General features: G+C 36.8%; 1 long non-coding RNA gene across 4 annotated transcripts in view; it reads left to right on the plus strand.

Annotated features, from left to right (window-relative positions):
* The window catches only part of LOC140613155 (uncharacterized), a 70,549-nt gene extending 48,961 nt beyond the window's left edge, over window positions 1–21,588 (plus strand). For 3 of the 4 annotated variants that reach the window (XR_012014313.1, XR_012014312.1, XR_012014315.1), the window contains one exon: window positions 20,811–21,588. This is a non-coding gene — a long non-coding RNA (uncharacterized lncRNA). Of the gene's footprint in view, window positions 1–11,774; window positions 12,138–20,810 lie in introns of those variants that run through there. The other variant, XR_012014314.1, reaches the window with a different exon arrangement.
* Window positions 21,589–26,302: the final 4,714 nt, after the last annotated feature.

Below are 26,302 nucleotides of genomic sequence, written 5' to 3' on the forward strand. Positions count from 1 at the left end.
ATACTGATGTCCAGTCAGTTCACTTTGAAATTCTTCTGTCCTGGGGCAACTACTGGATTGGATATTTTTCTTCTCTTTGAAGTGCCATCATCATAAGTTATTTCTTTCCATCATTAGATCCACTGTCGGTAAAGTGTGGTCAACGCAAAAGCCACACAAAAGGCAAGCAATGAAGAATTCAAAATTTAGAGTAATGCTTGTTTTCTGGAAATACAGTATAAGTTATTGCATTGATAGAATGGTCTGTTCCATTGCAGAGAGATGCCAGGCAGTGCATGAACTCATGACCAAGGGCAATCCTGGTACCCTAATATCTGGCATTCCATGACCCTTCAAAGTGTCCTCCCAGAGAGCTGCTCATGTGAATGGTGGAGTTCTCACAAATTGAGAGGAGTTCATTGTGGAGAACCTCAAACTGCAAGGATTATTTGTAAGATGGTTGCAACAACTAGCTTTTATGTCCTCTCAGAGCCTCAGAATGTGACTTTATTTAGAAATTGGATCATTGCAGATGTAACTAATTGAGATGAAGTCATTAGGGTGGGTGCTAATCTAGTATGACTGGTGTCTTTAGAAGAAGGGGACATTCACACACAGACACAGGTGCAGAGGGAAGATGATGCAGACACACAGGGAGAGGAGGGCTAAGAGATGCCTGAAGCAGGGATGGCAGGGATGCTACCATAGGCAAGGGGCACCTGCGGCTACCACCCCAGTGGTGCAGAGAGAGCATGGCCCTATCAACACCTTGATCTTAGGTGTCTGGACTCCAGACCTGTGAGACAATAAATGTCTATGGTTTTAAGACACTCAGTTTGTGTATTTTGTTATGATGTCCTAGGAAACTAATGCAATAGCCAATGAATATTTCAGCTCATAAATGTTGATTATAATACATGCTTTTTAAATGATGGATAAGTTCAGTTTCATAGCTAATTCTCCTTTCTGACCTCTGCTGAATCATTAATTACCATCCTGTCTCAAATAAGCTTACCTCAAGTAACCTAAGAGACAAACAGCTGGCTCTTGATTCTATTATGTGATGCCATTGTGATCCACACCAGCACCTTCAAGATGTTCTAGGAGATGGCATAAGGTGACAGTCACGAGAGTTCTGAATGGAGAAGGAAGTTTTAAAGTATGTGTTTTGCTTGTCTGATGTTATGTCAGAAAGTTGGTACTAAGAAGGCAAAATCTGAGGAGAATTTTTTTTCTATTTTTTTTTAACAAATTAGGGCAAATTTCTTGAGAAATTCTCTCAAAAAAGAAAAAAAAAAAACCCACAACTTGTGGGCCATAATGAGCTATCTCTTATGATACTAAGTAAGGCCAGTTTACTCAAAATCCTAAATACAATAGTAATAACAAAAGAAGTAGAAGACTTAATTGCTCTGGCATTTTTTGCTTCTCTCCCATCTTAGCACACCTGTTCTTGTCGACCATGTTTTATTGCATAGGAAATAAACCTCAAGCAATTGTTTTTAAGTTTTTAAGCAATCCTGTGCAGGGCAAAAATATAAAACAAAAGCTGTGTGTCCCTGTGTTATTGTCTTTCACAGTGATTGCAAGCTCAACCATGAAATTATGTGATCCTTACATAGCAGAATCCAAGCCATGTCAAGTTTAGTCAGCAAACTCTAGTTGTATCTTTCACAGAGGAGGGAAGGGTGGGGATATTTAGCAGACGAAAGACAGCCACAGGCACCTGATTATCTCAGACCTGTCCGTGATTCAAAATATAAGGCTCTACCTGTGATCAATGGGGGCCACTTTAACCTTTGGTTCTCGCACCCACTGAAACCCATTTTAAAAATTCCCATTTATAATGTAAAATGAAAAATTGGCAAAGACTCAAGGGGAGTGTGATTCAAGGATGGTGTGCAAGGGAGGGTGCCCACTATCAGGAAAATCATATTTGATGTAAGCATATTTCATCTACCTCTGGATTGATATCACTTGACACAGGACATAGCAACGTATTAAGTGGCATCTCAGCCTGGGTTTTCCTTTGCTGAGACTAGATGGGGCTTGTGTGCAGGTAGTTGGTTTTTAGGGAGGTGATCCCAGGAATCAGAGAAAAGACTAAAATAAGGAAGAAAGTAAAATCAGTACAAGAGATGTTCTCAGATTGGCTACTGCTGTGGTTGACAAGGGCTTGACCCTACCAGGACTTTCTAAGGCAGCTGTTGAAATGTGGCTCAGAACTCTATTCAGGAGAGGGAAGGGCAGAGCACTGATCCTTTGCTTGCTCTTTGCCACTTATCCCACATAGGGTTGTCCTATGTGTCTTAACTCTCTTGACAATCCAGGCTGTGTATGTGTGAGTGCGACAGAGACAACCCCCCACCCCCGAATTCCCACCTCATAGCATCAGAGCAGCTCCAGGCAGAAAGCTAGGAGTATGAGGTACAGCTGAGGTGGGGTGCTGGCATGTTGTGTCTGTGTGAAGTTGTTGCCAGGGCTGTGGCAAGGGTGAGAGATGAGCTTCGAAAACAGGAGGCCCTGGGGTATCTCAGGGGTCAATGTTGGCTGTACTTTGCACTCCTCCAGTCTACTTGTGCTCTCTGTTAACCCCAAACCATTATCAAGTCTTCTAGGAGGCAGTCAGCCACATTCTACCAAAACAAAACAAAACAAAACAAAACAAAACAAAACAAAACAAAACAAAACAAAAAAACCCCATAGGTCAGGAGGTTAACACAGCAAGCTATATCTAATCAGCTGCAACTAATCATGAAACTTGCATTAATGATCACTGTGTCCCCACACTACTGGTCATTCTGGGTTTTCCTCATTCTTGCCCAACAGCAACTGATCTAGGTTGCTTTTCAGGTGGGGAGACACAGAGCTTCATCCCTAAAAGTTTCTATCTCTTGCCAGGTGCTGAGCCTGCCCAAGGTTTCTATGATTGCCCAATTAGAATTATTGATAGGCCTGGAAGCACTGAGAGGCATTTACAACAACCCCCCTGAGTTCTGGATGTGCTGCTTTAGGACCTCACTGTGTCATAGCAGCTCTTGCTGTTTATGATAATAAGGGTCATTTGCCTCTCCAGTATGGCAGTTCCTTTCTTGGTCTGCTGCTTTGTGGGCTTATGAACCCAAAATAACCAGGCACCCATCATAGCCTTAGGGTGTAGACCCCTTACTGTGTCTCCAGGTGGAAGTATCCCTCTCTGACGCCACAGAGCCTAAAATAGCAAAGATAGGAGCACACATTCCACCAATGGGACATAGGAGCCATGGAGAGAGACCAATCCTACTTCTTCTACTCCTTCAGTCCGAGTTGTTTATTCTAGGAACCCAGGTGTCTCTGGGAAAGACTGTGGCTCTATTTATTGTGTATACTTTTCATGTCATGGCAGGAGTCTTTCTCAAGGGGACTGAACTTTCCTTTAACCCAGGGGCTCTGGATCTGTGAACTGCCTTAGATCTGGAAACTGGGCAGGAAATTCCACGTTTTCATTGCAGTGCATATTCAGCCCTCTCCCCTTTAAATCTCATGGATTTATTTTTTTTCCATACCAGTCAGCTCCTTATTTGTTTTATCACTCAGAATACAATGGTCCAAGAATTACTGGTGAATTATGCAGGTGAATTTCTTGGTCCCTGCAATGATAGTTATGCCCATCTTATCTCTTTTGGTTATATGCTACCAGTTGGCCTCGGCGTTTCCAGAATCCTGACCTCTCCATTGGAACTAAGTACCCAGCATCATCTCCATTAACTATGGCCTACAAAGAGCCCCTGCTGAGCTTATTAGAGAATCCAAGAGTGGCTTCCTGTCTCACATAATAACTGTATTCTAATATTTCCCTATCCCTGAGCCTGTAGTAGTCACCATTTTCTACCACATTTTCTCTAGGCCATCAATATGTCCAATATGTCTCTCTCTCTCTCTCTCTCTCTCTTTTTTTTTTTTTTTTGAGTGTCCCAAAGGTTATTTATTTAGAAAGGTCAGCTTTGACAAAAGCTATTCCCACATTTACATAGCCACGCAGACTTCAGTTACAGCAGACAGACACATCTTTTGCAGATGCCTCACAGAAACTGCCCCCAGATGCACCGAGGCCGCCTGCATGGCGTCCTGTAGGGCACATGTCCAGCGCCTCAGGGGTAACCAGCTGCCATCTCAGTGCAGAGAGGCCAAACCTGCCTGTCAGCCCTGTGATGACATCTGAAATCCTCTGTCAGCAGCTGGTAGGGAAGAAGATAAGTCTTGGTTTCTGTGATGTTTTTGGATACGCTTGCACACTTTCCCCCAGTGCCTGGAAGCTGGTGTGGAAGCTCCCACAGCGCATTGCACAAGGTGCCCGTTCCGTGGCCAGCCTCGCCGGCAAAGGCCCCACTGCAGCCTACTTACTCCTGCTTGGCCTTTGTGATGCTCCATCTCTGTATTAGAAGAAACTCCAGGTGTCCTTAGTGGGATGTTAAACCCCAAATCACAGGAAGGCATGCACTTGTCATAATGTCTTCCTTATAAAATATTATAGTTGACTTTTTCCTATTCTGATACCTGGAGACCCATCCCCATATATATTTCCCTGGTTCCCACTATTAGATAGTAATTGAATATTGCAATTCTCTGGATGTCTGCAAGTTGTCCCAGGGAAGGAACTGTATTTCTCAGCCAGGACTGTGCAGCCACCTCTGAGAACCAAAGAGAAGAATCAAGAAATCTTGAAAAAGACAAGCAACTGGTCCATGTGAGTCTTTTCAGGGTCTCTGAGCAAGAGAAACTGTTGTATTCAAGGAAGAAGAAAGTTGCCTCTGTTGGCCTAGAATCTGAAAGTTCAATTTGGTCAGGCTCATCCATGCAAAGGTCTTAGGGTCCCACTCTTTCCCTCTCAGGGCTCCTAAGTATTGATTTTGTGTAGATGACCAATTGAAATACATTCAGTCTGCTTTTTGTTCTACTATTCTTATAATAATTAGCTCCTCAGCTTGATTTTCAACAGACTCTACCTTGTAACTACAAAAATTAAGCTATCTTAAAATGCTAGCATGGAGGCCTTCTGCTTTGACAGCATATTTTGAGTTGATTAGCTATTTTGGGTTATTTTCTTTATAAAATAAAACCAGCCAACTCCACACTCTTATGATGATCTCTCCTCTAGTACCATTCAAGCACCATAGCCAAGGCTTCACCTATTAACTGTACCTTCTCTCCTTCTACCATGCTGAGAATCTTAGGAATTGTGTTGCTTATTGCAGGCCAGGAGTATCTCTAGGAGGCCTATATCAGTAATGCAGCCTTTATCACCATCTAACTTGGAAGAGATCCCAATCCAAACCCATTTTTCTCCACTTACAAATGGGCTAGTCTCATCTGAGTTCCCACAGGAAGACCCCAGAAAACAGAGCTGGAGCCATTTTAGGAAATAATTCTAGGGTGAAAGAATAAGGACTTTGGACAGTGAACCAAGGAAGGGGTTCAAACCAGTATAGAAAAGTACTCTCCTGTCAGGTACCCTGAGGGCAACCTTCCATCAGGATCCTCAGAGAACCCTTGCTGCATTTGCCTGAGAATTGCCTATCTGAATGATAGAAGATAATAGCATGTGTTGATACCTTGTACCAAGTGTCAAGAGTACTGACTACCTTACATACTCAGGCTGCTGATGTGTGGGTGCCAGGCTGTTTCTCACAAGCACCTATGCTTTGATCAAAAAGTTCAAGGCAAAACGTGAGGGATGGATGGTGCAGTGGGACTTGGTACTATCAGAAGTCTTCCATAGCAAGGGTCGAAGGAGGCGTTGGCCAGAAGGATATGAAACAGGGCACAACAGGTGTTGAATACAGGTGGTGAACCTGCATTTATTTAAGAGTTGTGTACAAGTCTCTAGGCCAGGAACCAAGGAAAGGGGAAAAAATGGAAGAACTTTCAACAGATATTCTATAGAGTAGGTTTTGGTTGTGTGTGTGTGTGTGTGTGTGTGTGTGCGCGCGCGCAAACACATATATATGTATATTACCTATACATATATATAAATATAAAACCATATGTATATATTATATATATACAAATGTATATATCCCATGACTAAAATGAAATTTTGCTGTCTTTTGCTGAAACAAAACTCACATACTATTCCCTAATAAATGTTTTGCATAGAAACAACTGAACCAGAATTTAAATGAAGTATCATGAATTCTCTGCAAATGGACTCTATCAGTAATCAAATTAAAAGACAACTATAGTTCCCATAGTACCAAATTAGAAAAAGATGACAAAAATCCTAGGTTTACTTTGTTTGCAATGTTTGAGCCAGGAAAACAGTATCAGCCTTTTTTATTATATGAAATAATACTGATTTGTCTACCTAGTCAGGGTCCATTTTCTCCTTTCTAGGCCTGAGGGTGGCCATCTGCTTCTTCCATGCTTGTGTCTAGCATTTCACACAATCTAGCATAAATTCTCTGGATTCCAGAACCGTGAAGGTGATAACTTTGCACAATGCCAAAGGGAATTACATATTTGCAAAAGCAGAAAGAATTTTATACTGTGAAATTTTGGGGGATTATTACATCATGTTATTGAATGAATTAATGTATGCAAAGCATTTAGAACAGCGCCAAGCACATAATAAGAGCTCAGTAAATGTTAGCTTTATCATGATTATGATCATGATCATCATCCTTACATGAAAGCAGTCAATTCTGACAGAATAGGGACTAGTTTAGGGGTCAGAAGACTTAGTCCGTAATCCTGATTTTATCATTTATCAGTCTGTGGCTTTGGTGTAGCCATTTAACCTCTCTGAGACTCTGTTTTTATCTCTAGAAAAAGGATAATAAATTCCATTTCACGGTGTTGGTATGAGGGTGAAATAAGATAAGTGACTTACGGAATTCAAAGTGCTATCACAGGATAGGCATTGCCAACACATTGTTGGTTCTGACCAGTTCCCTGTCACTGTTGATGCTGGTGGCCAATAGTTGGGGCCAGGACTCTGAAAATCTGCGTAACTCTACTGTTTGTTCTCACCCTCTGACTCCTGATTTCCTGTATACTATATACTTCTTTGAATTTCATTTGCTTATTTGGTTCGTCCACCTCTTCAAACAAAACTAGTATCCATGCTTTTATTTCCAGAATTCCTCCTTTTCCCATTGAAGCAATGTGAGATTTAATTTTAAATAATCCAACCAAGCAAAGGTATTATAACCTGTTTCTTTTCCTACATCCTTATTTTTTTTGCACTGTCCATATTTCCTAGACTGAGAATACAATTATTTATAATCAGAAACAATATTTAAGAAAAAGGAAATTCAAAGGCCAACATGCATTTATTCACACACATGAATTTTGAACCAGAAATTGAAAGAGTAAGTTATAAATCTCTGCAGATGAGACACCGTATCACTTTTGAATGGTGTAAATCTATAGAATGCCCAGCAAGAACGTATTATGGGCATATTTTTATTTCTATTAAAAAAAAGAAGTGGGTTTTAGAGTGAAATTTCAAAAGATATTTGGTTTATTTTCTCTATGCAATGTGTAACTAAATCAGGCAGTTTACTGCCCCGGGGATAGTCTTTTCCCTCAAGTTTTGCTCAGGTTTTTGATTGAGTTATTCAGGAATAACCCTTTTTATAAACTGTGAGATGAATGAACAGTAAATATAAGTTTGTAAAGGCTGACTGTTTTGGGTTTTGACTGTCAACACAGGAAATACAGCAGGGTGGCTACTACAGAAGATGAGAAGGCAGCTAGCAGTCCCAATGCGAAATTGTGCTTATTATAGCCTTTTTTGTGGTCTTCCTAAAAGATAACAAAATACTGCTGATTAGTTGAAATCAGCTCAAAATGAGAGCCAATGAAGACCAGGTAAGATCCAAAATTTGACAAGGCCAATGACCCAATTGAGCCTATAGCAGTTAACTAGTAAAATATTCAGTGTAATGGCTGGAAAGACTATTTCTATTCAGATTCTGTGGGATGAGCATTGAGGCAAAAGTTATAAAATTATATTCTTCTCTATATATTCTTTGTTGGTTGTGTAAGGAATTTTTTTTAGCTATTCTTTTGCCTCTATAGTCAGACCTTTAAAATGACAGTGGCAAAAGTCATCAATTTCCAATGACTGTAAGAAAACGTTTTGGAAAATGCGAGTAATAATTTTTTTAAAGTTTTCCTTGGAAATAAATATACCAATATTTCACTGTTGTTGTGTTAGGACTACGTGATTTATCTTTTAATTTTTGGCTACAAACTTTTTTCCCATAATGAACACTTATGTTTTATGATAATGGAATGAAATTTATTTTAAAAATAATATGTGAAGATGGACAAGTTAATGACAATATCTTATTTTTTTTTTTTTTATGACAATATCTTAAAAAGTAGACTTAGTGGTCCTAGTGATCATGGGCTCTGAGGACAGACCTCAGATAAGTAAATTATTATTTTAAATATGTTATCTTTTCTATAAAATAAGAATGCTAAATGTACATACCTTGTAGCACTTTAGTATTACCCTAAGTGGAATAATGGCAGTGATGGAGATGCTTACTTATTATTTGCTTGTTCAGTAACATGTATTCATTTACTGCCATTTTAAGACACCATGATAGAAGTTGGATACAGAAAGTCAAATAATGTACAATTCCTGTCTTTAAAATGTTTGCTACTTAATATAACAAAAGAGAACTCTTCTGTGAACATATTTATTGTTGTTGAGAGGTTTTGCTATATATGTGATCATGTTTATGTATTGACACATTTATTTGTGCATTTTTGTGATACTGCCCATTAAAGTATAGAACTGGAACCCTCTAGTTCCTCCTAAATATCTCTTTTGTCATTCACTAATGGAGAATCAGACGTTTCCAGTAGAGAAACACTTCCACATTTTCTTTGCTGATTATAAACTCCTTAGTTTTTCTTGTTTTACAAACTCCTCTTGCTCCCTTTAATGTGGTCTTCCCCTCTATATGGACCTTCCACATAGAAGACAATTCAAAGAATTAAATCAAACCTTGACAAAGCAAAGAATTATTTAAGTATCTTAGATAAGGTGTTTATTGAAGACCTCCTCCTGCCCTGAAGTGGGCTTGACCTTAAGCAACCTAAAGATTTGCTGGAAGATGAGAAGTGCATTCTACTAAGGATCTGTGAAATAGCAATTACTGCGAATACTAATCAAGGTGCTACTATACTGATTCTACTAGATAGTGTCAAATGACTAAGATTGTATGCAAGGGTGTAGGTGGGTGGAGGGCGGGTGGGAAGAATTAATTGGGAAGTTAGCAAATGGCAGTTACTGGAGGAGAAAGAGAGATACTATATTGAAGTTAATTCTGCAGCCTTTAGGGATCTCTGGGATTTTCTTCTGAGGAGAATTTAAATGGACAATCAAATCAAGAACCTCTTCAAAGGATACATACCACCCTGAGTGAATGCCTATGAAATGAATTGCTACTGTGTAGGTTAAATGCAAGTGGAAAGAAACACACCTGTATCTATTTTTAGGGACTCTAGGAGTTCACTTATTCAGTAACCACTGTTCATGTATAATCTTGAGAGGAAAATGAACATGGCCTCTCAGTAGGAAGCAGAGCTCAGTTGCAATGGTGTCTCTTGTGACTGTAATTAAAAAATCGGATACACACTTGTCTCCTTGTTGAATACAATGGATGAATTATTACATTGAAATTAAAGGGCTAAATCTCTAGCCACACAGGCAAATAAAGCCACTGTAAGAATCTTTCCATGTAAACGCAGAAGTATACAGCTCATTTCAATGCCATGTTCTATTCTTAGAGTTAAAGCTGTTACAGAGTTAGAAATTAAGGGAGGAAAGAGGTACTCAGAAAAAGTTTCAAGTATCTCTTTAAAAAACGTCAATCAATTCAACAGATATATGATTAAATTGTAATGTGGAATTTATAAGGGTCAAATCACAGAAAGGAAGGTTTCTTAGTGATTTCTTCGAATATCTCCTTCCTTTTACAGAAAAGAAGATTCTGAGTAGAAAGATTAAATGACTAGCTAAAAGTCACACAGCAAGGGAAAAAAGCAACTCCTGCCTGAGCCCTTTGACCTGTTTCCACAGCCTTAAATTTCAGATACTAACATCAGATCCTCCCTAGTGTGGTGCTTGTTGACTGGTTTCTTTTCTTTTCTTTTTTTTTTTTATAAGGTGGTTGACTGGCTTCTAAAACCAAGTAGCTCTTAGTACCAGGCTCTGGGTATTGTATCCCCAAAACTACATGGAATGTTCAATCTGAAATATGTCAGGGTTTTCATTTATGTTATTATTTTTTTTAAAAGTATTGATTTGAGAGACAGAGAGACAGAGCATGCATGAGAGTAGGGGGGCAGCGGGAAAGGGAGAAAATCCCATGCAGATTCCCTGCAGAGTATGAAGCTCTGTGCAGGGCTCCATCCCAGGACCCTGGTATCATGATCTGAACCAAAATCAAGAGTTGGATGGATGCTCAACCAACTGAGCCACCCAGGTACAGCATGTTATTTTTATTAGTGAATTGTATCACCTTTATTCCAAGACTCCCTTTTCAAAGGCAAAATAATTATACACACACACACACACACATTCTATCTATCTATCTATCTATCTATCTATCTATCTATCTATCTATCTAGGCCCATTTTGGGAAAATATTATAAATAACCATCCTTTGTGGAAAAAAGCAAGGCATAAGTACTTAAGTTATCTAAACATTTAATTTGTTGTAATTGAGGAGATACTTCCAGGTGATGAGCGCACTTCAACCCCACTACAGCCCTACACTGCTTTAGTAAAGGAGAATCATGAGCCACCTTCCTAAAGTTGAAACCATAAAGGAAGCCCAGCAGAGGGAAAGAATTCCTGGGACAGTGATGCATTGACCAAGATGGAAAGCCAGCAACAGTGTGTTTGCTCCCTCTCACAAGCCCACTGTGATAGGTGGTGACTGCGCAGTGCTGTGCTGAGAACCATTCTGACAGCAGGAAAGAAGTCTTGGTCAATTAGAGATGGGGGAGGGACTACGTATCCACCAAGTGTGGCCTCAGGCTTCAGGCAAAGACTAGTAGCTATAGCCAGAGACAGGACAGATGTCCATGAGGCACAGCTCTATGAGTCAAAGAACCATACTGTTTCTTTTCAGAAGTGATCAGGAGACCAGAGAGTTTACATAAGAAAGCTAGAGAGCAGGCCATCTTAAATAAACAATAAGTGAAAGTTCTGCCCTGAATAATTCCATATATTAAAAAAATTCCATATTTTTATCTTCTCCCCTCTCTCCCTCCCTTCCTCTCGCTCTTCCTTCTCGCTCCCTTCCATCTCTTTATTTATCATAAAAATGTATGTATAAAAATGTATAGAAATAACCATCTTGTTCTCAAAAGATGGGAAATTGCTTATAAAGATAACATTAAAAATTAAGTAACAAAATTAGGCAGGGGGGACAGTCAGGAGGAGGAAAGGAAGGTAGAGGGGAAGAAGCTGTAGAAGTAGAATAGGGACGAGGACAGTGATATTGGCTACCTTGTACTAAATGTTGGCTTCACTGCTGGCATGAAGTAATATACGTGTATTAGCTCCTTCACTCAGAACATCCCTGCAAGGAGACACTATTATTACTCCATCTTATAGATGAACTGTGACACAGAGGAATCTCACAGCTATTAGCTTATTAAGCAACAGAATTAGGACTCAAGCCAATCCCCACCCTGGAGCTCTTTCCATCAGCCCTTGCTATCTCTTTTGAAATAGGGGCAGGTTTGTAGCCAGATCTGGTCTTCTAGTTCCATACTTTTTTGTACAGGTGAGCCTCAAATTTTACTCCTCATCTATGAGGGCAAAGAGAGCAAGGGCCTTGAAGAGATGCCTCGCCAGAAGACCCCCATTGCTGTATTCACAGAAGAGGCAAAGCTGCCTGGACATCTGGCTGGATGCAGGCTTCTTGGACTAAGCAGGCACTTGGGATCCCAGGTGCTCCTCCTGCCTGGTGGCCAGGGCCTTCCATCTCCAACCTGCTGAGTCACACTAGCCTGCTGCTGGGAGCTAGCATGTGAGTCAGCACCTCTCAGGTGCCTTTTCCTCACATCTCCATCCCACTAAAGGATGTACAGGGATCAATGCCAAGTGTAGGCTGTTTGGAAAAGTTATGTATGATTCAAGGGGATGACAAAGAAGGTAAATGACATAATTTGTCCCTTCATCTTTTGGGTTGATTTTATGACAAAATTCAAACTATATGTTAACATTTATTTCTTATTATTTAAAAAGTTGTGAAGAATAGTCAGACAAGAACATTTATAAACTATTTGGCTCCATGCAAATTTAGAATGCTGTGGGATTTTTTTTTTTTTTTTTTTTTTTTTTTTTAAGGCACATCTGAGTGCTGAGGAGGTTATGGTCTAAAAGAGAAAGACAGGAAAACCACACATTATAAAACAAATACAAAAGTGAGAAAGAAAGACCTTGGACTTAGATAAATACTGAAAATTTGAAAAGCTTAGTTCTAAGAGGGTCAGTAAGTTCCTATTAACATGGGCTGATATGATGGCCAGACCCATGCAGGTGTGTATAGCTTGAATTTGGACTTCAAAGGACAGTTGTGAGTTGGGAGCTGAGAATAACCTCCTAACCGGCCCCCCTCAGACCTAAAAGCTTAGTGCTTCCTCCCAAGTTCTCGCGGGACTTCAGTGAACATATTCAGCACCTCTAAGGAATCCACAGTGCTTCTGTGGGGGTCATGGATCTTGCAGACACAATTCACCACAGCTCCTTCTAGAATGGGTAGGATGGAAGAAGAGATTGCAGTAATGGAGGAGCCTGCCCCCCAGGTTCTCTGGACAGACTGCCCAGGGTAGCTAGACCCCAAAGTACACCACTGTGGTTAGTGAGGTGATTGTAGAGGCAGCTGGACAGTAATTTTACCTTCATACCTGACACTCACTGGGAGGGTGACTGGGGACAATTTATTTAAGCCCCATGAATTCTTACTTACCTAGAGAACTTTGGTGAGGATCATGTGAGGTGATTTATGACATAATAAGTGGAAGCTATTGCTATTTTTATTTCTCATTTACTTGAGTTTCTTGAATAGATAATTTCATTCTTCACATTGTTGCTTTAAATATTTGCGTAGCTATTAGTAACCACTAATTGTCATAATACTGGGCCATACACCTTATAAATTAGTGGAAGATTAAGGAAATCAAAGCACATGCATTGCTGGTGGCCAAATTCAGAAGGTAAATTTAAAATGAAACAACAGAATATGAGATATACTAAGATGACTGCAGACAGAGGAAATATTACTTCTACAACAAATGTGAATGGACCAAATTAACTTACTTAAAGTCAGATATTCTCCAATTATATTTAAAACTATAGTCCAGGGCAGCCTGGGTGGCTCAGCGGTTTAGCGCCGCCTTCAGCACAGGGCATGATCCTGGAGACCCAGGAGTGAGTCCCATGTCAGGCTCCCTGCATAGAGCCTGCTTCTCCCTCTGCCTGTGTCTCTGCCTCTCTCTCTCCCCCTCTCTGTGTCTCTCATGAATAAATAAATAAAATCTTTAAAAATAAATAAGTAAAAACTATAGCTCAACATTTATAAGGAGACATTAAAAACAACTGAGGAATATAAAAGAATAAGTTGCAAAGTTAACACGAGAACAAATAAAATTCAAGGATGAATTAAACGTGGACAAAACTACTTGTCAAACATGAAATTCAAAACTTTTAAAACTGCCATAAAACTCAAATTCATACTGGGAGGCTTTTAATAAATGTGATTAGTTATTTCAGAAGCAGAAGAAAAATATATATGGTTATATCTAATATGAGTGATATAAATGCTTGTTTGTTTATTTGGGAGTCAGAAAACATTTCCTGTAATAGCCAAATAGCAAATATTTTAGGTTTTCCATGCTACATATCGTCTCTCATGCATATTCTTCTGTGTGTATGTACACCTATGTGTGTATATATTTTAATAATCCTTTAAAAGTACAAAAGGCATAGTTAGCTCAAGGTGCATACAAAAACAGGCTATAGTTTGCTAATCCTTGGTTTATATTTATATGAAGGAATTCACATATTTCATATCATATTTAATGTTATACTTGTACTAATTACATTATAGATATAATTTCCTACACTTCTTTTCCCCCAAGAGTGTATGGAACACTACAAAAATTGACTAAATATAGTAGACAAAAAAGAAATCTTAAAAATTTTCCAGGTCAAGTGATCTGTGGATCCATAGGGGGTACATAAGATCCTTTTGGGGGTTCTTGAGGCCAAACCTATTTTCATAGTAATATATGATTTTATTTGCTTTTTTCACTCTCAGTCTCTCAGGTGGATACAGTGAGGTTTTCTAAAAGCTTTATGATATATTACATCTCAACAGATTGAATGCAGAAGCAGACATGAGAATCCAGCTGTCTTCTCTTGAGCCAGACATAGAGATTTGCAAAAATGTAAAACAATGCTATTTAATTTTTGTTTTGAAAAACAACCATTTTCCATCAAAATGCATTGTATATGTTAAGATGTCATGAATATATTATTGCTGTTTTAAAAATAATATACATATATGTAAAATTTCTCAGTTTCTAGTATTATAAATATTGATAGATATAAACCATGTAAACCAAAGCTCCTTGGGGGTCCTCTATAGTTTTTAAGAGTGTAAAGAGCTTCTGAGACCAAAAACTTAGAGAACTGCAGTTCTAAAGGATAGTGGTACAGGCCATGTTCTTCTACTACAATACAATGTTTTTTTTTTTACATTAAGTATATTAATTAATTATATATAAATTAATTAAGTATATCTAGTCCTTGATGATGGATTAGCCTAGACCTGAAACTTCCTTAAAAGCCAAACACTACTAAACTGTCTGTCATATGCCTAAGAAAGAAATACAAATAAACCCAGGGCAGATGACATCAGCTCTCGGAATCCTGTGTGGACTGCAGACAGATCCAATAAGATTAGTCTACGTAGCTTAGGGCAGGGTTTAAGCTTCAGCTAAAACAAAATATCTAAATGGGACAATAGTGAATAGCTAACAAGGAATAAACCAGTTATATTAATTCAGGATGGAAAAGTGAAACCAAATGACAAGGCCTCATTTCATCTTTAAATGAATTAAGTGATTCCCCAACAACTGTGCGAACGATGTTGACTTTCATTTTCAGATTTCAAAGAAGATACATTTTGCTTTAAGACCAAAGGCAGCTTTTTAAATAACGAATAAAAGGAAAGAAAACAACAACCAGGTCTGCTTATCTCCAAGCAGTTTAATGACTTTGCGAAAGTGGTAGAAAGGTGCTAAAAAACACACTATTTAGGGATTTCATTTTTATTTTGTAAGTAACCTCTTTTTTGAAGTATGAAATATATTCAGAAAAGTATACAACTCAAAGTGTACAGCTTGTGAATGTTCAAAAAGTGACCATAGTTGAGTAAGTACCACTCAGAGCAAGAAATGGATCAGTGACATCATCCACAAAACCCTTCCAGAGACTATACCCTCTCCTCCCCAACCATTATCTAATGCCACAGATTGGCTTTTCTTAGACATTTATATAAATGAAGTCATTTATTACGTAGTCTTTTGTATCTGACGTTTCTGCCTACCATCATGTTTGGGAAATTCATACACATTGCTGGGTATGGTAGTAATTCAGTGGTCTTCATCGTTGTTGAGTATTTCATTATATGAACTCCACAGTTTATGTATCCATTCTACTTTTTCATGGGCAGTGCCAGTTTTTTTCCCCTCACCTAGCTTTTGGCTGTTACAGCTGTTCCGGGTTCTGTCAAGACTATTCTTCTGCGTGATTTCTTGGTGCATACTTAAGGATTTCTGTTGGATATATATCTGTACGTGGAGTTGTTGGGTCCTGTGGATGTTTAACATTAGTAGATACTTTTAATTGCTCAAATGATTGCAACAATTGTTTATGAGAATTCTAGTTGCTCCTCAACATTTTGGTTTAAGTTTTTTAATGTTAGCCATTCTGATAGCGATGTAGTGTCATTTTATTGTGGCTTTATTTTCCATTTCCCTTATGTTTGAGGTTGAACTCTTTTGAAGATATTTATTGGCAAATATACTTAATCTTTTGAGAAGAGAATATTCCCATACCTTCTTGGTACTTTTTTCTTTCTTTCTTTCTTTCTTTCTTTCTTTCTTTCTTTCTTTCTTTCTTTCTTTCTTTCTTCTTTCTTTTTTAGAAATTAGTGTTGTTCATTACTTAGTACATTTAAAATTATTGTTTTCTGTATTTTTCTTATTGATTTATAGTTCTTCATGTAAATACTAGATAAGAGTCTGTCATTATATATATGCATTACAGATGCTCTCTAGCCATCCATGGTTTGACTTTTTACTTGCTCAAGTGTATCTTTTGATAAAAAATAGTTCTTAATAGTGGTTCTTACACTCTAACCTACCAATTTTTCTTTTGTGTACTGCTTTTTTAATGTTCTATCTAAGGAAATTTTGCTTTTCTGAGATTATACAATAGTCTCTTATTTTTTAGAAGCTGCATTGTTTTACTTTCATATTTCAACAAGCAATCTAATTGTTATTGATCTTTTTGTTTATGGTGCAAGGTAGTGATCAAAAATCATTTTTTTTCCATTTGGAAATCCAATTGACCAGGTATCATTTTTTGAAAAGACTGTTCTTTCATTCTGAAATCCCCCCTTTATCATAAATTGGGTATTCATATGTAGGTAGGTCTTCTAGACTCTCTATTCAGTACCATCAGTCTGTTTTCCTAACCTTGTGTCAATACCACACTGTTTTAATTATTATTCCTTTATAATAATTTTTAATATATGTTAGTATAAGTACTTTAGTTTTATTTTTCTCCTAGAATATTTGGGCTAATCTTGGTCCAATATTTACCACTCTGATGCATTACCATTTAAATATTAGAATTAATTTGTCAATTTTTTTTAAATTTTTATTTATTTATGGTAGTCACACAGAGAGAGAGAGAGAGAGGCAGAGACATAGGCAGAGGGAGAAGCAGGCTCCATGCACCGGGAGCCCGACGTGGGATTCGATTCCCGGTCTCCAGGATTGCGCCCTGGGCCAAAGGCAGGCGCCAAACCGCTGCGCCACCCAGGGATCCCTAATTTGTCAATTTTAATTGAAATAAAAGGTTGCTGAGATTTTGATTAGGATTACATTGAATCTATACATCAACTGACATCTTTAAAATAACAACTCTTCTGATGCATGAAGAGTACACTTATTCCATTTATTTAGGTATTCTTTTCCTAACTCTCAGTAATGTTCTGTGATTTACTATATGGAGGTTTTTCATAGCTTTTATTAAATTTATCCCTAATAATTGGTGTTTAATGATGCTGTGTGTTACTTTTGTCTTTGAGTAAGTTTTCTATTTGCTTATTTAGGAATTGTTTACTTTAAAATAGTATTAATTTTTGAATATTGTATCTAGCAAGCTTGCAGCATTCACTTACTAATAAAATAATTTATCGAGATTTTTTGTATTTGTTTATCTAAAAATAATAGTTTTATTTCCCTTCTAATTCTTAGACCACTTATTTTTTTAATAACATAATTTTTATTGGTATTCAATTTACCAACATACATAATAACACCCAGTGCTCATCCCATCAAGTGTCCCCCTCAGTGCCCGTCACCCACTCACCCCCATCCCCCGCCCTCCTCCCCTTCCACCACCCCTAGTTCATTTCCCAGAGTTAGGAGTCTTTATGTTCTGTCTCCCTTTCTGATATTTCCCACACATTTCTTCTCCCTTCCTTTATATTCCCTTTCACTATTATTTATATTCCCCAAATGAATGAGAACATACACTGTTTGTCCTTCTCCGATTGACTTATTTCACTCAGCATAATACCCTCCAGTTCCATCCACGTTGAAGCAAATGGTGGGTATTTGTCGTTTCTAATGGCTGAGTAATATTCCATTGTATACATAAACCACATCTTCTTTATCCATTCATCTTTTGATGGACACCGAGGCTCCTTCCACAGTTTGGCTATTGTGGACATTGCTGCTATAAACATCGGGGTGCAGGTGTCCCAGCGTTTCATTGCATCTGAATCTTTGGGGTAAATACCCAACAATGCAATTGCCGGGTGGTAGGGCAGGTCTATTTTTAACTCTTTGAGGAACCTCCACACAGTTTTCCAGAGTGGCTGCACCAGTTCACATTCCCACCAACAGTGTAAGAGGGTTCCCTTTTCTCCGCATCCTCTCCAACATTTGTTGTTTCCTGCCTTGTTAATTTTCCCCATTCTCACTGGTGTGAGGTGGTATCTCATTGTGGTTTTGATTTGTATTTCCCTGATGGCAAGTGATGCGGAGCATTTTCTCATGTGCGTGTTGGCCATGTCTACTTCTTCCTCTGTGAGATTTCTCTTCATGTCTTTTGCCCATTTCATGATTAGATTGTTTGTTTCTTTGGTGTTGAGTTTGAGAAGTTCTTTATAGATCTTGGAAACTAGCCCTTTATCTGATATGTCATTTGCAAATATCTTCTCCCATTCTGTAGGTTGTCTTTGAGTTTTGTTGACTGTATCCTTTGCTGTGCAAAAGCTTCTTATCTTGATGAAGTCCCAATAGTTCATTTTTGCTTTTGTTTCTTTTGCCTTCGTGGATGTATCTTGCAAAAAGTTACTGTGGCCAGGTTCAAAAAGGGTGTGCCTGTGTTCTCCTCTAGGATTTTGATGGAATCTTGTCTGACATTTAGATCTTTCATCCATTTTGAATTTATCTTTTTGTATGGTGAAAGAGAGTAGACCACTTATTTTTTTATCTTGCCTCCTTACACTAACTAGAATATTTAGGAAACTGTTGAATAGAAGTGGTGATTGGCGTATCCTTGTTCTATTTTTAGTCCTGAGGAAAGCATTGAATATTTTACCATTAAATTTATTATTTGCTGTAAGTTTTTTGTAGATTAAAGAAAAACAATTACAGAAGTTCCCCTCTGTTTCTAGACCACTGAGAAATTTTTTTCCAACTAAATCATGAATGGCTATTAAATTTGATCCACTTACAGAGATGATCATATTATATTTTGAATGTGATAATATACTAAATGAACTTATATTGCTGGAATACAACTTCCGAGCCATGATATATTTCCCTTCTTACGTATAGCAGGTTCACCACCTCACTAATATTTTTAGTGAGATTTTGCAACTATGTTCATGATAGACATTGGCCCACATTTCCCTCTCTTGTAAACGTCCTTTCAGGTTTTTGTATCAAGGTTATGTTGGCCTTATAAAATGAATTGGAAGTGTTCTCTCTTTTTCTATTTCCCGTTTTTGTAAAATCTGGATAAATTCACTTGTGATGCCATCTGGACCTTAAATTTGCTTGTAGGAAAGTTTTAAGTTACAGATTCAATTTCTTTAATAGAGATAGAATTATGCACATTTTCTTTTTTGTGACAAGTTCACAGAGTTGTGTTTTTCTAGGAATTTGTCCTTTTTAAACTTTTCATATTTTATTGGCAAAGAATATAATATCCTCTTCTTATCTTTATAATTTCAGTAGAATCTAGTAATACCCCTCCTTTTATCTCTGACACTGGTAATTTATATTTTCTCTCTTTTATTCTCAATCTTGCCAAAGCTTTATAAATTTTATTAATTTGCTAGACTTTTGATATTCTTTTCTATTGAATGTTTTCTAGTTTATTAATTTCTGTTTCTCTCTTCCTTCTAATATTTCCCTCTCCCTCTTCTTTCTTCTTTATTGATTTAGGTTTTGAGTTGCCTAATATATTCCAGTAAGTAAAGTATGCATTTCCTTCTAAGAATGTGGTAGCCATATTTCACAAATTTTGTTTCATGGTTACATTAACATTCAATTCATTTCCAAATATTACTTAATTTCCACTTGGCCTTCTTTTTTGAATCATGGATCATTTATAATTTTATTGTTTAATTCCAAACATTAGGAATTTTTTAGTTATGTTTTTATATTTATATGTCATTTGATTTCATTGTATTCAGAGAACATTTTATAGAAGAGTTCCTTGCTGTGAAATCTTTTGACCACTGCTATGACTCTGCAATTAGTTGATGTTTAGTGACTATTCCAGGTATACTTGAAAAGAGTGCAACCACTTATTGCAGTGTTTAGTTAATGTCAATTTATTCAAGTTTGTTAATTATATGTTCTTCAGGTCTTCTATATCTTTACTGGCTTTTTGGTATTTTTTTTCCTGTCAGTTATATTGACTGTCAATTTCTCTAAGACCTAAAAGTTCTTTAAATTTTACTTTACATATTTGAGGTTATGTTATTATATGCCCGTACATTTAGAATTATTCGATCTTCCTGGTTACTTGATTCTTGCATCATTATGAAATATATCTCTACCTCTAGTAACATTTCTTGTCTTAAAGCCTGCTTGGTCTGCTTATAATATAACTACATCAGCTTTCTTCTGATTAGTGTTTACATAGTATTTTGCTTATCCATTACCTTCAAACACTCTGTATTATTATATTTCTTGTAATTTCATTGACTAAAGCTCTGCCATTAAAGTGATTGCTTCATATAATTTAATTCTGCATGTAATTAAGTTCCTCCCAAGAAAAATCTTTGTATTTCAATGACAGTGTTTAACTAGTTTCCTTTTGATTCAATTGCTGATATATTTGGGTTTAAATCCCCTTTCTTACTATTTGTTTCCTATTTATCCATTTGTTCAATGTTTCTTTTAATCTCTTCTCTCCTTTTGGATCAGTATGTATTTTATATTTTACATTTCCCTCTTTATTAGCCTATTTGTTATGTATTCTTCTCCTTTTCTTTTAGTGCTTGAAGTGGAATGGATAGTATTCCTTCAAAATTTACATCAGTGGACCTCAGAATGTGTCCTTATTTGAACATGGTGTCTTTGGAGTTGTAATTCATTAACATGAGATCTTCCTGGATCAGGTTGGGTCCCAAGTCCAATGATTGGTGTCCTTCTAAGAAGAGTAGAAGACACAGAGAAACACACAAGGAAAGAACACCATATGACAATTGGAGGCGCATATTGGAATGATGCGGTTACACGCCAAGAGCTATCAAGGATTGCCAAGAGCCACAAGAAGCTGGAAGAGACAAGGAAGGATTCTCCCCTAGAGCCTTCAAAGGGAACATGGCCCTGCCAACACCTTATTTCGGTCTTCTAGCTCTTAGAACTCTGAGAGAATAAATTTCTGTTGTTTTAAGCCACCCAGTTTGTGGTAATTTGTCATGGCAGCCTTAGGAAACTAATAGTGTTTACCCTCGATGTTATGAAATGTAACTTTGACTTATTCCAACATAAATTGGTGCTATTACCAAATATATGAAAGGATCTTAGAGCATTTTAACTATACTCACAATAGTTGTGCCTTTAATGCTGTTGTTTTGTGTATTTTAATTCTACATATATTGTTCATGAAATCAATGATATTTAGATTTACCCAAATATCAACCTTTTCTATACACTTTGTTCTTCCTGAATTTCCATGCTTCCATCTTGGATCATTTTCTTTCTGTCCCCAAATTCCTTTGCTAATCTACTTAGTGAATTAATTCAGTTGGTGGTGAAGTTGCATGTGTATGTGTGTGTGAAAAATCACTTTAATTTACCTTTATTTTTTCTAATACTTTATTATAATTTTTTTCAAATATCCAGCAAAGTTGAAAGAATTTTATAATACAAACATGTATACATACCATATAGATTCTTTGATTTATATGTCACTATACTTGTTTTATCAATATCAAACATCTGTTTATTTACATCCTCATCTGTCTGCCCACTAATCCATTTTTTTGGTGCATTTAAAAGTAAACTGCACACATCAGTATACTTTCCTCTAACTATTTCAGCATATTTATCTTAAAGTTGTTTAGTTGCTCATGATATGTATTTTCTTTTGTGTAAAATTTACATTCAGTGAACTGCTAAATCTTAAATGTAAATTCACTTTTTTAAAAAAGATTTTATTTATTCATTCATGAAGCACAGAGAGAGAGAGAGAGAGAGAGAGAGAGAGAGACAGGCAGAGACACAGGCAGAGGGAGAAGCAGGCTCCATGCAGGGAACCTGATGTGGGACTCGATCCCGAGACTCCAAGATAATGCCCTGGGCCAAAGGCAGGCACTAAACCAATGAGCCACCCAGGGATCTCCTAAATTCACTAAGTTTTGATAAATACATAACACCTGTGTAATCTGAAAAACGTTCCCTTCTGCTCCTTCTCTGTCAACCCCTATCTCTGCCCTCCCAGAATCAACCACTGTTCTTTTTCCACTATAGATTAGTTTTGCCATTCTACAATTTATATCTTTTTTTATAAGGTTCCTTTTACTCAGCCTATGATTTTTGAGGTTCCTTCATGATTTTTTGCATGTACTTTCCTTTTGTATTGCTCAGTAATGTCTAACTGTGAGTATATTACCACAGTCTGTTTACCCATTTCTATTGATGAACACCTGACTTGTCTCATTTGGGGCCATTATAAACATAGCTTCTGCAAACACTCTTTTACAAGTCTTGTTTTATGAACATGTATTTTCATTATTTTTGAGCAAAATACCTAGGAGTAGAATTATATGTGTCTATTTTTACAAAAAAAAACTTACAAAAATTTTCAAAACTTGCTGTACCTTTTTTTTATTTTTAAAGATTTCATTTATTTGAGAAAGGGAGAGAGAGAGCATGAGTGAGGGGAGGGGCAGAAGGACAAGCAGACCTCCTTGCTGAATGTGCAGCCCAATGTTGGGTTCTCTCTTGGGACCCTGAGATCATAACCTGAGCTGAAGTCAGGCACTTAACCGACTAAGTCCCCAAAAGTGGTACCATTTTACATCCTTGCCAGCAATGTTTAAGAGTTCAGTCATTCTGCAGCCTCACCAAGATTTAGTCATTCCTTCTATTTTTAAGCCATTCTGGTGGATATGTAATAGTATCTCATGGTTCAATTGGCTTTTCCATGATGAGCAATGACATTGAGTACTTTTCCTTTTGTTTATTGTTCATGTTCTTCTTTTGTTAAATGTATGTTTAAATCATTGGCCAATTTTTTTTTTTTTGATGCAGTATTTGTCTTTTTATTATTGGGTAATCAGAATTCTTTATATAATTCTTGATACCAGTTCTTTCTCTGGTATAGTTAGTACAAATATTATCTCCCTTTTGTGGCTTTCTTACTTATTTTTTATGGTTTCTTTTGATAGACCATTTTAGTTTAATTTTAATTTCGATGAAACCTAATTTATCATATTTTTTTGTGGATATTGAATTCTGTGACCTAAGAAATATGTGTCTGTCTCTAAGTGGCCAAAATATTTGGTTATGTTTTCCCTTAAAAGCATGTGGTTTGGGCTTTTGTGTTTAGGTCTGTGATCCATCCTAAATTATATTTAGGTAGAAATTAAAGCTCAATTCTTCTTCATGCATATCCATTTACTGTTGCACCATTTGTTGAAAAGGCTCCCCCCGCCCCATCAACCTGCCTTGCTGTCATTATCAAAAATCAAGTGACCATTTAAGTATGGTTATATTTCTGAGCTATGTAGTATGCTGCTTGATGAATTTGTCAACCACTATTTCAGTGCCATTTATCTTGATTACTGTAGACTTATAATCTTGAAATAGCATAAATCCTCCAACGTTATTCTTCTTTTCAAGACTTGCTTTTGATATTCTGGTCCTATTTTCTATTTCTTATCTTTATCATCATCCTTTTATTTCCTTTGGATTTACTTTGATCTTTTTCTACCTTCTTAAATTGAAATTTTAGGTCACTGGCTTTGGATTTTTCTTCTTTTCTAATATAAACATTTAAAGCAACTAAAAGCAATTAAAAAAAAGGAAAATCCCTCTTAGCACTTGCTTTATATGCATCCCACAAACTTTGATATGCTATATTTTATCATTCAGTTCAAAATGTTTTCTAATTTATCTCATTAGTTATATTTTTCTCATGGATTATTTGGAACCATGTTGTTTGATTTTCAATACTTGAGGTTTCCATAGATATTTTATTATTACTAATTTCTAATTGTGGACAAAGAACACACTCTGTATGATATCAGTCCTTTGAAATTCTTTGAGCTTTGTTGTATGGTCCAGCATGTGGTCTGGTTTGGTGAATGCACCCATGTGCATTTTTTTTTAAGTTACTCTTCTCTCCAAAAGGAAAGTCTATTTTATCCAGTTTTTCTGGTTCTCAGCAGGAGGGCTGGTGCTTTTTTTTTTTTTTTTTAAAGATTTTTATTATCTATTTATTTATGAGAGACAGAGAGAGAGAGAGAGAGAGAGAGGAGAAAGAGAGAGAGAGAGAGAGAGGCAGAGACTCAGGCAGAGGGAGAAGCAGGCTCCATGCAGGAAACCCGATGTGGGACCTGATCCTGGGTCTCCAGGCATGCCCTGGGCTGAAGGCAGCGCTAAACCACTGAGCCACCCGGGCTGCCCAGGGCTGGTGCTTGATACAAACCAACCTGCCATAGATGAGGAGTGGAATTCTGAATGCTTAATTTTAAAGGGCCAAAAATAACAGACTCCAGATATTTATGTTTGCTTTAAGTTTTAAGGCATTTGGGTAAAGTTAGGCAAGAAAAAGTCTTAATAATAATTAAAAGAGGGGGCTTGTTTTTAATTTGTAATGAAACATTCCATAATTTTAAGTAAATTCTTATGAAGTATTAAAAACTATAGCAGGAAATGATCTATTCTTTGAATGGAGAGAAAGAATGTATAAAGTAAACTTTTACATTGCAGTTAGATGTGCACATTTTCTCCAATAATATGTCCACAATCTGGACTCCATCTTCAAAATTGATAAGTAATTTTTAGGAATTTTTTTCAAACATTCTCCATCATTTGTGCTACAATTTTAGGCTTCCAGCCTTATTCCAGGTTCTACCAGTGAAACCAGTGAAAAGGAAACCAAAATCATTAGTTCTTTGTTCCCATTTGATCAACAGAATATCTTAAAAAGTTGAAGGTCAAAGAACAAATGTCCGCCTCTGTGGTGCTCTCCACCTTTTCTTGAATAAATTGGTTTTTGCAACGATGGTTAAGGAAACCTACAAATTAATACATTGCATAAATAACTTCCATAAATCTAGTACCTATGTCACTTAAAATACTAATCCCTTCAAAGTGGGGATATACTAAATACTAATCCCTTCAAATTTTCCCTCTTCACAATTTGGGTCTTGAGCAAATCTAAGAAATTGATGCCAAGTTAGAATTTTCCTCAAAACACTTTCTTTTGTGATCAAATATAATTATAATTTCATGATCTTCAAAGTCCCTTTTAGCTTCATGACTCTAACTCTAAAATTTTTTTCCGATATAAATCAACTTTAATTAAAGCCTGAATAAGAATCTACATATAGAAATTAGAGAGTCATACTCTTTAGGTAGAGTTATTTAATCTATTTTTCATAGCACTCATCCTTAATTTAAAATATTTATTCCTTTGTATGTTTTTTGAAGTTGTAAATGCATTTGCCAAATTCCTGTGAATTGCAGATAACAATGACCTTAGGGTAACATCTGATGTGGCACTCTTATCTAACTAATTAGATGTTTTTGTTTTTGTTTTTTTGTTTTTTTTGCCAAAGTCTTTTAAATGAAATGAGACATAAAACAAGCTTATGAGGCTCATTTTTGAATTCATGTCCACTTAAAATTTCAGCTCTGCGTTTCCATCTAAAATGAGAGTGCAGTTGAAGTAGTGTTTATATGATGATCATCCTATAGTTTGTTTGCATCTTGAATATTCTCTTTCAAAACTGTCTATTTTTACAGCTTTTCTTTTTGACCTCCCAGTGACATGAAATCATCCACAGCTTTTTTTTTAGCCTACCTGGTTCTCCAAAAGAAAGAATGAATTATTTACATTGGGTATTACTTTGGCTATAGTCATTTGTCTAGAGTGCCCCTCTCCCTCTCAGTTCTTTCTTCATGCCTCTATAACTTTGGCTAGAGGAGAAAGTTCAATTATGCAAACATTTCTTGGATCCCCGAGTGGAATATATCAAGGGTCTTATTCTCTCATAGGATATATAACTATATTTGTCAGACAGCAACAGATCTTCATAAAGAAGCTCCTGATGCATAGACATTTGGAAGTCACCTGGAGTAACGGAGTCTTTCCCTCAACTAACTCTTTTCATGGTACAATAAAACATCTGCCTTAGAGGCAGTTCTACCTAGAAGAATGCACATTATTGGTTCTTTGCTTATTATTTATTCTGATGGGAAGAGAAGACTTGGTCATTTTGTGAAGGACTCAATTATTTCAATAAACTCAGGT

The sequence above is a fragment of the Canis lupus genome, chromosome 21, assembly GCF_048164855.1.
Source record: "Canis lupus baileyi chromosome 21, mCanLup2.hap1, whole genome shotgun sequence".
In the NCBI taxonomy this organism is placed as follows: Eukaryota; Metazoa; Chordata; class Mammalia; order Carnivora; family Canidae; genus Canis; species Canis lupus.